This window comes from Protopterus annectens, chromosome 8.part0, assembly GCF_019279795.1.
Source record: "Protopterus annectens isolate FY-2018-M chromosome 8.part0, PAN1.0, whole genome shotgun sequence".
Lineage (NCBI taxonomy): Eukaryota > Metazoa > Chordata > Ceratodontiformes > Protopteridae > Protopterus > Protopterus annectens.
In genome coordinates, this window is record NC_056741.1 from 108,056,032 (window position 1) to 108,068,257 (window position 12,226).

A 12,226-nucleotide genomic window follows, 5' to 3' on the forward strand; every position below is an offset into this window, starting at 1 on the left:
ATTAACCCATTTTATTAGCTCATCTCATTGTATATTAATCATTAATGTACATAAAGCTATGTCCAGTTGGACCTTCCTGGTAAACAAATATAAAGCAAATAAATAAATAAATAAAAAATTCTATACTCTAATATGAACACCCTCTTTCATACTAAGACAGCATTCAATTTCCCTCACTGTCTCTAAACATGTAATCTCTAATATCTCTTTTAAATATATTATTAGAATTTTCTCAGGTCTCATTTATGTCATACTTAATCCATGTAACAAATAATAGGATTAATGAGTTTTCCTCACATATTTTCTCCATCTCATGTTATTGTGTTTCATTGCACTCAACTATGAAACATATGTTCTATGTTTTTCCCATTGCAGTATTTTTTGAGTCTTCTGTTTTGTAGTGTTAACATGATACTTTGTAATTTAAAATATCTGTAGTTGATTTTTGAAAGATTGTGATTATGGAGCTTTTATTCCCCAGGCCGCCTCTGAACATGGGCCATTTGTCACTCAGTCGGGCTTTCCCAGTAAACAAATGTCAAATGAATAAATAAATAAATGCAGGGTATGGAAGGTGGGGTGATAGGATAGTCAGAAATGGGGATAAGCAAGAAGCAGAACAGACAAAAGGCAAATGAATGGGAAGAGAAGTATTGGTGTGAGGAAAAGTGTATATTTTTAAACAGATGAACTTTATTTTTTTTGAGAAAAAGTGTAGAGCTGTAATGAAAGACGGGGATGAATGAAATGCAAAGTGATGGGAGCAGTAGCAGGAACATAAACATATAACACATACAAAGACTGACAAAGGAGTCGTGACACAAAATGGAAGACACAGTGGAGATACACAAATAGATTGAGGGTGAAAAACTGCTGATGGTAGGATAGAACTACAAATAAGATAGAGGCAGTGGCAGAAAAAGAGGGGGAACATGATGTGGGGGATAGGGTATGATAACACCAGGCTGTTAAGTTGTTCTAAGAAGGCATCCCATCCAGAAGACAGTAGCTTTCAGCTTACAACACAGGCAGGATTTTGCACTGGTTTCATGTGTTCAGAGGCAGGTGGCTAGTTGACTCAATTAGTCACATGAGGGAATGTTCTAGGGTACCAGTATGGGCATTTAGTCACGAGTCCACCTTGCTCCTAACCAGCCACTGAACCCTATGGCAGGTGACCAAAGAGGGCCATTATATGCAACTGCCTGATGAGATGTACAAGCCAGATACTGGAGAAGCAACAACACCAGAGGCCAACAGTGAGGACTCCATGTCACCTTCCCTAACATGCACTCCATCACCCTGAAGAGATTCATGCCTGGGAGTGCTAATGACCTACGTTATGGAATGCTGTCTGGTACAGAGCATGTTGCTGCTTCTTGTTTAGGTGATGTGGGCTCCTCATTAGAGAGAAACAGTCAACACAGCAATGTAAAGCAATGGCTAGGGAATACCTGTTACACAACTGAGGATACAGCCCCCCCATGAACAGTTCGTTATATCAAACTCAAATCAAATTTGGACTGCATATTCATGAATAAGGTTTTAGTTAGAATGTATTTAGGAAGTTTTTGAAATAATTATATATATATATATATATATATATATATATATATATATATATACACATATTATTTTTATTTATATGTTGTGTATTTATGTGCCTTTAACAGCAGTATTATGAGTTTTATTGTTTTATTTTAGTTTTTGACTAGTATTTTTTAAGTAGTGAATTAATTAATTGATTGATTGTTTAATTGTCTTATTGGGGAGGCTTTATAAAAGCATTTCTTAGTATTGGCTTGTATTGGTTTGAAAAAGCTGTATAGTGAAAGTGCTTACCCTTGATTGACTTTGCCGTTAATAAAGAAGTTTTTTATGCTCATTTTTCTACTTGAAGCCTGGAATTATTAGTGATTTATTAGAATCAAGTTTAAGTCTGAATAGACTTTATGTTATTGAACTGAAGGTCTGAAGAGACATGTTAGTGTGAATCGCACACTCTACTTTTGTGTCAGCCTGTTTTGACCTCGAACAGTAATCATTTTATTTTTTAAACAAATACTGGCTTTCTATTATATTTTGTTCGTGTTCGTGTATCTGCTGGTGGAGTTTTTTATTATCTGGTATGTATTTAATATATGTTTATACAAAGAGTTAGTAATAATTTGTCTCCTTATCTCCGACATATGACTGCTTATACATTGTTTTAATTTTTTATTTGTTTTTCATGTATAAAATGCTGTGCATAATACACATCTTGCCATATAAATAAGATTACTGGTGTTGCAATTCCCATATGCTCTAACAAAAAATTTTCTGACTGTCTTGAGGAATCTATAAAACTCTTACTAGTTTATATATATGCTTACAACATACACATCTCCCACATCTATATGTGTCTACATATTTATTCTTGGTTAAACTATTGCTATGTTGTTCTTTATAGAATAGTTTATTTTTATAATATTACATTTCCTATATATAAAGGTTGGACTTGCACTTAGACTATTTATTTCTGGTATCAAGGACAGCATAGGCCAATGTTTATATATAATATTCCTTATATTTCTGGTGTTCTGATCATAATTCATAATATATTTACATTCCTTATGCACATTAGACTTATTCTTCATTTTACTAGTTGAACCATTGTTAGAAAAAATTGGTGCATAAATATTCCGTTTAACATAACTTCAGTTTTTATTTCTAATGTGTTCTGCTTGTCATAAGCCCTCTGTTCAAATTCATTGGCTAGATTATCTAGCTGTTTAATACAGGTGGTATCTAAAGTATTAAGTCTACTAACTCTGGCCATTTCATTTTTCATGATATTTCTAAAAATATGTGGGGGGTACATGCTATCTGCTGCTAAATATGTGTTGTTTTTTACTTCTTTCTTATATGGAGACATATCTAATTTACCTTCATTATTCTTCTCTGCATGGATGTCAAGGAAATCTATAGCTTTATAGTCAACTTGTTCTTTAAACGTTAAAAATCTGGTACTATTCTGTATAGCTTCTATATATTCATTTATTCGACAAAATGGACCATCCCAAATAAGAAAAATGCTGTCCACAAAATGCTGGTAGAACAACACATTTGTACTGATGTATTTATTGGTTGTATCTAGAATGTTGTCAATTTCCCACATACTAATGACTATATTTGCATATGTATTAGCTGCCGATGTTCTCATACCACTCCTGACATTTGCTTATAATATCAATTTCCAAACAATAACACATTATGTTCTAATATTAATTGCAGTAAGTCACATATTAGTTCCAATTTTAGATGTTTCAAATCAACATGGGCCTGAATGTATTTCCTAATCATCTCTATTCCTAATTCATTAAGAATGCAAGCAAAATAATTCAAAACTTTAACACTCAAACAGAGGAGGAATTACTTAAATGTCAAAAAGATCTCTTCTTAATACAAAATAGTAACTTGACATTTCAGGAACATAGGATGTTAGTGAGGTATGCCAATCATGTGCAAACACCATCAAGGGCATTAGCTAGGATAATTAATCAATCAAGAACAGCAGTACAAATTTCGGAAATACGTTTTAGAAATACAACTTATTTCAAAACTGAAGATATCATAAATGTCTTTGAGTAGATATATACTAGTATATATGGTGAGCACAGTGATTTATCCCCCCATATAACTAGCAAGGAATTTTTACAAAATATTAAATTTCTGAAAATAGAGGACAGTATTCAAAGAGATTTGATTAAACTGATATCTGAAGAAGAAGTGATATATACAATTCAATATATGAAATCGCATAAGTCACCAGGTCCTGATGGTATGACGGTGGAATTTTATAAGTAATTTGACAATATCTTTGGCAAAATACTTTCACGTGTACTTTCATTTGACTCTGTAGCTCATTCTTCTTAATACAGAGAGAACATTTGATAAGGCCTTCTGTTCCTCCTTTTTCCCTTTTCAAAAAGTAAAACAAAACTTTTTTTCTTTTCGCCTGAACCTTCTTGTGTTCTGACTGTCCTTCTCAAACATATTGGAAATATACAGTATATTTCAGAGCATTTGTTATAACTGTATTTGCTATAACTGATTTAAGTATTTTTTTCTGGCTTTTTGAATATTTACTGCTTAGCGACTGCATCTTAGCCTGTTTATACAGCTCTGCATTCTATTTAAACTGTTTTTGTGTTGATTAACTGTTTTGCACTCTTAAAAAGTTATTTGTTGCTTAATTTTACCTGCAGGCTAACACACTCAAGTGTGCTAGCCATAAAACATTTATAGCATTTACTGTCTGTTTTTTTCCTTGTCTCTGTAAAAAAAAAAAAAAAAAAAAAAAATCTCTTGTTTTCCCACCTTACTGAACTAGAGCAGTCCAGTTTCAGAGTTGCTGATCCCTGGGCTTTGTTTTTAGTTCCTGTTACTGATCCATTGCCTTATTAGGAAGGAGGGAAGTTTCTTTGCTTACCAGTGGGAGTGGGAAGCACTGAGCAGCCTTTTTGTCTGAATTGGTGAAGTTTCATCCAGAAACTAGTAGTCCATTTGGTCGTTTTGGGCCAATTCCTAGCTCCTTTCAGCCCCCTGCTATAAAACACGCTAAACACGCATTTTCCAGCTTGTACCAACTCAGCACAGATCCTTGTGGTGGCCTGCAGAGTGATCCAAGCAGCAGAGAGCTAAAGGAGTGACTTTCTACCAGATATAAGTATTTTTTGTGGCTTTCCCACTGTTATTAAGCTAGCGACTGCATTTCACCTGTTTTACTGCTACTTTAAGTGATTTCTGCATTTTACACTGTTTATTGCACTTTAAGTTACTAATTGTTGCAAATTGTTTCTGTAGGCTACACACTAAAGTGTGCTAGCCGATTTACAGCATTTACTGTCTGTTTTTTTTCCTTATCTCTGTAATAAAACAAAAAATACTCTTGTTTTCCCACCTTACTGAACTAGAGTAGTCCAGTTTCAGAGTTGCTGATCCCTGGGCTTTGTTTTTAGTTCCTGTTACTGATCCATTGCCTTATTAGGAAGGAGGGAAGTTTCTTTGCTTACCAGTGGGAGTGGGAAGCACTGAGCGGCCTTTTTGTCCAATTTGGTGAAGTTTCAGCCAGAAACTAGTAGTCCATTGGTCGTTTTGGGCCAATTCCTAGCTCCCTTCAGCCCCTGCTATAAAACAGCTAAACGCCAAGCAGCGATTTAAACAGAGTTGCCACTGTTGCACACAAGAGCAGCGGTTAAACAAGGTTAAACTATTCAGGCCATCTAAATTCCACTCTTCAAATTTTCCCTTAGAACTACCTTCCTCGAGCTGTACTGCTGATCTAACCAGCATATCCTATAACTGAAAAGTTCATCTCTACTTGATTCCCAAGTAGACTATTCTCTATCTGTAAAGCCTAGCACTTATTCCTACAGTACTTGCACCTTGATAAAGCACTCTTATTATAGATAGTACCCCACCAGCCTAAAACCCACTTCCCCCGGAGTCCTTTGAAAGTCTCTTTATCTACTACTTCTAGTATGTCGAGGGATCAGTTGCTAGTGTCCTCTCCAGCTCAACTGGTGAACCTGGGAATATTGAGGCAATGTTACAATTGCCTCATGTACACAGAAAATCCTCTCCTTCTCCCACAAAACACAAATATATGCGAGAGATGCAACTATATGGCCAAACTGGAGGCTGAGCTCTCTCAACATAGGACTGGCAAGACCAGACAGGAGGAGAAGGTAACCACACACAATACATACCCAGTCACACATGGTACCATCACAACTTCAAATCATACACATACTCACACAAAGACATACTCGGAGGCTCTGATCAAAAATTTACCAAAACAGCAGAGGCCACCAAAGCAGACACCCAAACAACTACCACCTCACGACCCAACACATGCAACACATAGACCACACAGTCAGAGTGTCAAACAGTCACAGCCCTTAAGGCCAAACAAAATGCCAGACACACTTGTCATTGGTGATTCCATAGTCAGACACACTGGCGTCCGCTCACCAGACTGAGTAAGGAGAAGGTCACAGTAAGCTGCCTGTCGGGCGCTAGAATCCGCCACATAACGCAAGCACTCAGGTCTCTCAACAGCAGGTACAAGTGCGACTCAGTCATTGTCCACGCTGGTGTCAATGACCTGAGGCGTACCTCCTTGGACTACATGAAAGGGACATCGAGGAGCTCTCTGATTATGTAGCCCAGGCAGGTATGACCCTGACCTTGAGCAGTATCCTACCTTCACCTAGAATGATGCCACAATACAGTGATAAGATGATCAGCTTTAATAATTGGCTTAAATTCTGGTGTCATTCAAAGGGGCTCCAATGTCTGTCTGCCTGGGATGACATGCTGGACAAGCCATGCTGCTTCGCAAGTGACCGCATGCACCTGTCAACCTGGGCCTTCAGATATTGGCAAAGGCTCTTGCCACCCCCATAGTGCCTTTTTTAGGCAAGGCTCAAATTCTAAACCTACCACCCTAGAACACCAAAAAGGAAAAAAAACTAAGGGTAATGCTGCTCAATGCCAGAAGTCTCACTCTCAAGATGCATGCACTCGAGGCCCTTCTCAATATGGAGAACATCGATGTCTGTGCTGTGACAGAAACCTGGTTCAAGGCTCCTGAGAGCACCCCAGCACTAACAGGTTTCACCTCATATCATGCGTTCCGGCCCCAAAATCCGGACAACACCAAGAAAGGAGGGGGGGGTGTCCATATTCATAAAGGACACCCACACCTCAAGGTTGGTGGCAACGCACGATGCATCGGAGACCATCCAGGTGCAATTAACCATAGGCAAGACTGCTCTGCAATTTGTAGCATGTTACAGGCCACCCTCTCAAACTCAGGAACCTCACATGGCCTTCCTGAAAACATTGGAGGGATAAATGTATCTCCAAACACCATCATACTAGGTGACTTCAACTACCCTAATATAGACTGGGAACACTACTCAAGCCCGAACACTCTAACCCAAAGATTCCTGGAGTTCATAAACTCAAATGCCATGGAACAACTAGTCATCATCCCCACAAGAGGAGAAAACATACTTGATCTCATCATCACGAACATGGGATCAAAATGTTCAACACCGAAGTATACCCTCACTGGTGAGATCAGATCATAAACTAATCTCGCTGGAGGTCCTCATCCCATCCCCACCTGAAACAAAAAAGACCGCAGTGAAAAACTTCTCAAAAGCCGATTTCACACTTCTAAAACTAGTGTGGTCTCCTTTAAGGCCCCTGAGCCAGTGGTAAACATTACTCAAACCGCTGAATCACTTACAAATGCCTTCTACCAGCACCTACAGGACTGCATGGATCAGGCAATCCCAAACAAAACTAAGACTCTCTGTACCAAAGGCAAGCGTCCAGTCTGGTGGACCCCAGCCATAAACAATCTCTACAACAAAAGGAGGAAGCTACTACAAGATAGAGCAAAATCCTTGAAAGGTAAGACACCTTTGATCATTATAAGTTAATAACTAAGAGCTCTCATAAAATCATCAAGGCAAATTTTGAGAGAAAAATCACCAAGGACTCTAAAGACAATCATAAGGCCTTCTTTAGCTATGTTAGAAACCTAGGAGGAAACTCCCAGATATGCTCAGAATTAGTTCAAAATGATGTGAAAATTACTGAACCTACACACATTGCTAACATACTGGCTGACAGGTTCAGTGCAAACTTCTCCCCCTCCCCAAAGGAGATATCTATTCCAAAGGATTGTAGCCCCAAACATCTCCAGCCCAGGTGAGAACTGCCCTCACTAAGGCAAAAACACAGCATCCATGGGACGGATGGTGTCCCCGGCTGTGTGCTTCATGAACTCAATGAGGAATTAAACCCACAGTTAGGACAGCTGTTTAATCTTAACCTCACCTCAGGATACGTACCCAAGGAGTGGCACACGGCGACTGTGGTCCCACTTCATAAGGCGGTGCCTCCACAGACCCTGGAAATTACCGCCCCATTAGCTTGACAAGCCTTATCTGCAAAGCCATGGAGAGGATCATAATGGAACTCATAAATAAAGACATAGGGAACTTGCAGACTTTGGATCCAACCCAGTTTGGCTTTGTCAAAGGCAGATCCTGCCTCTTAAACTTGGTTGACTTTTTGAGACAGTCACCAAGGCCATTGATGAGGAAAGGCAGTCCATACAGCCTACCTTGACCTCGCAAAGGCCTTCGACACAATACCCCACTCAGGTATCATCGAAAAACTCATCAGCTTGAATGTAAACCCATACATCACAAGATGGGTTGCAAACTGGCTAAGTGACAGAACCCACAGGGTCAGAGTTGCTGGAGCCATGTCAGACTCAAAGCCTGTCACAAGTGGTGTCCCACAGGGCTCAGTCCTGGGTCCACTCTTGTTCGGCATCTACTTTTCTGAAGTACAAGCAAACACAGGAGGGTATGGCTGACAAAGTTTGCAGATGACTGCAAACTGGCGCTATAGTCGAAAACACATCTGACACAGATATCCTCCAGAAGGGCCTCACAGAAACGGATAACTGGTGCCAGAGCCATGGCCTGAAGTTAAGCGCCAAAAGATGCATAGTCATACCCTTCGGGAAAAACAAGGTTACCCCTAGCTACCATATAGGTGGCAATCCACTGAGCACAGAAAAAGTCATCAGGGATCTGGGGACCCAAGTTGACAGTAGCCTTTCATTTGACACTCATGTTGCTAAAGTAGTTAGGAAAACCTTCTATATCGCCCACCTGATCATGAAGGGATTCACATCTAGATCAAGGGAGGTCATCGTCCCCCTGTACTCATCACTCATTAGACCTATGATTGAGTACAATGCCCGTTTGGAATGTATCTGACCAGACACCTGCTGCAGCTTGAAAGGCCCCAAAGTTCCTCACCAAAAGGATAAAGGGTCTCAAAAATATGTCTTATGCTGCCCGACTGAAAGAACTCCAGCTCCATTCAGTCTCATACCGCTTGCTCAGAGGTGACCTGTGCCTGACATATAAGGCCATGTCAAACCCAGATTTGATGAATATGCTTCACCTCAAAAATCTAGATCCCTCAGAACCACAAGGCGGGAGACTTAAACTTTGACACGGTTATAAATAGAACGTGCTGGAGGGACAGATTCATCACCCAGAGACTCCCTATGCTGTGGAACAAAATCCCGGTACATGTGAGGCAGAGCACCTCGCTGGCCTTGTTCAAGAGGAATCTTGACCAATGGATGGGAGATCGCAGATATACCCCAGGGATTACTTCAGTGTCACTGCTTAACAGAGGCACAGAAAAATGATAGGCATAGTTTTTATTCAAACTAAAGGGGTGGCGAAAGCCACATAACTATGGGCTAGGCTTATAAATGCCCTTGGGCAGATAGCCTAGTATGAACCTATGAACCTATGATAATTATATAATAAAGAACAAAATTAACGATCCACATCTCAATGCTTCAAGAACTATTTTTATACCTAAACCTAATTCTGATTCTCAAAACCCTGACAATTATAGACCAATTTCATTAATAAATGTAGATATGAAAATTTTAACCTCTATTATAGCTAATAGATTAAAAAAAGTTGTGCATCATATCGTGTCTTGGGAACAGGCTGGCTTTATGGCAAATAGACAAACTAGTGATAATACACTTACATTACATACTTTAATAGCTTATGCTAAACAGAAGAACCTTAACATATATGCGCTTGTGGTTGATGCCCAGAAAGCTTTTGACAGGGTTGATATAAACTTTTTGTTTGAAATTTTACCATATTTTAATATATCTCATGAGTTTGTTGAAGTCTTAAAAATTCTATATAGCAATCCTTACACCACATTGTATATAAATAGAAATTTTTCTAAAAGAATACCAATCAAAAATGGAACACGTCAAGGTTGTCCTCTGTCTCCTTTATTGTTTAATATATACATCAAACCGTTATTCCTATCCATTAAGCAGAATATATACCACAATGCCCCAATAGTTTACGGAACAAAAATATCAATGGCAGCATTTGCGGACGACCTGAATATTTATTGTACAACTCCAGTCTCAGACACTAAAAAGATACTAAAAGCGATAGAGAACTTTTTCAGAAGTTTCCAACTATAAAATTAATCTAAAAAACCTAGTATTATCCCATTGAGAACTCCCAAACCCTTTTCATTGTTGCCTCTGGTGGGACAAATAATTTGTAAAGATAATATTAAATACTTGGGTATTGGCTTCGCTACAGATGATAAGGATTTTTATGTTACCAATATTAAAACAGTTTGGGATCAAATAGTATCTGATTTGGTGAGATGGAAGAATCTACGACTACCAGTATTATCAAAAGTATCAGTTATCAAAATGAACATATTACCATGATTATTATATATTTTCAGATCTGCTCAAGTAGTAATTTCAAAAACATTTTTTTTAAATGAATTCACAAAGAATTAGCTAAATTTATTTGGGAGCCAAAGAAAACAAGGATTTTGTATGAAAAATTAATGACTCCAAAACATAGAGGTGGATTGGAGTTACCAAATTTTGAAACCTACTATCTTATAGTAAACTCAAACAGGCTTCTAAGAATCGCTAATTAAAATATAACTAGCACTAAATGGATTCCTACCTGGGTAGTTCTGAACTATAAATATATTTTACATTTGAATATTAATCCTAAAGCCATACCCTTTTTAGGTAAAGAAACGTTGAAACAATATGGGATAATGGATCACATTAAACTATATGTAACGTCCCTACAAACCTTATTTCAATCATTAGATCTCGCTCAATATATGATGGCTTATCAACCATTTCATAGAAACCCTAACCTGAGACTAAATAATAAATTAATTGATCTTAAAGAATTCCCATTAATAATCAATTTAACTTTAATAGATATTTATACACTTCTTAAACTCTTGGCTAATCAGATAAGACAGCGATTAAATTTACCTAAAAATTATCTCGTTATTGTAAGACAAATTAGGGAACTTTCTATGAGTTACTTTAAGAATTTTAAACCCAGAGAAGAGAATATAATTAAATGCTCGAATTTGTGGCAAGCTCTCTAACAAGATATTAAATTTATAACAGCAGCAAATAATTTAATAAAGGAGTTTAAATTCCAAGATAAAGTTCTTGTGTCAAAATATTGGAAAGAGAAAATGCCAGAGATAGAAGACAGTCATATGATAAAAGCAATTGACTTGACTATAAAATCTATTTCTCTTCATAAACTGATGTATACCCAGTTGATGATATGGAATAATGCGTATTATACACTCCTTAGCCTGCATAAATTTAATTCCAAAAATTCACCAGTTTGTCCATACTGCAAGGATCAATCTGCTGAACTTCTTCATATGTTCTGGAGTTGCAAATGCATATACAAACTTTGGAACTCACTAAAGATACAACTTCAGAAGATGGGTTACCAAAGTTCAACATTGTCATGGGAATTCATGATTTTACATATTCCCCCAAAAGAACTTTCTAAATCTCAATGTATTATATTAATCAATATCTTCTTATTAGTGAAGCTATACATAGCTACTAATTGGTTAGACCCATCCAAAACATCATGGAATAATTTTAGAGTACTAGCAATAAGGCATATAGTAGTTCACAAATTACTTTTGAACCAACATAATAAAAATATTAACAATCCAAAAATATGTGAACAAGTATTTAATATTGTATTAGCGTAGCATCTCATATTTGAATTTAGCAAAAATTTTTACACTATTAAGAGACTCTGTAACAGCAACTGTTCATTACTCGAATTGATCTTAACTACTTTTATACTCTTAGTGTATAATTCAATGTGTTACTTGGAAGCATTTATGTAAATATTGTATATATGTTATGGAGTTAGTGTTAGTTAAATTAGTTGATAGTTTTTTCTTAATTTTCTGTATTGTTTTAATTTTGTATGGAATACAAGAAAACAATAAAAATTATTGTTGAAAAAAAAAATACAAGCAAATAAGGAATTAACATCAAGTGTAACCAAATAGCAGGTAGCTGTTGAATTACTTTCATTCTATTCAAACAGTCCCTTTAAGAACTCTGTGCTGTCCTTAATAATAGTGGCAGATGTATTCAATACACATTTCAATTCTGATTTTAAATATTTAGATATGGCTTCTGTAGCCCAACCCCTTGCTGAACTATTGGGCATAGTGGTGGTCTTAACATATCCTTATGAATCTTTGGGACTCCATAAATAATTGG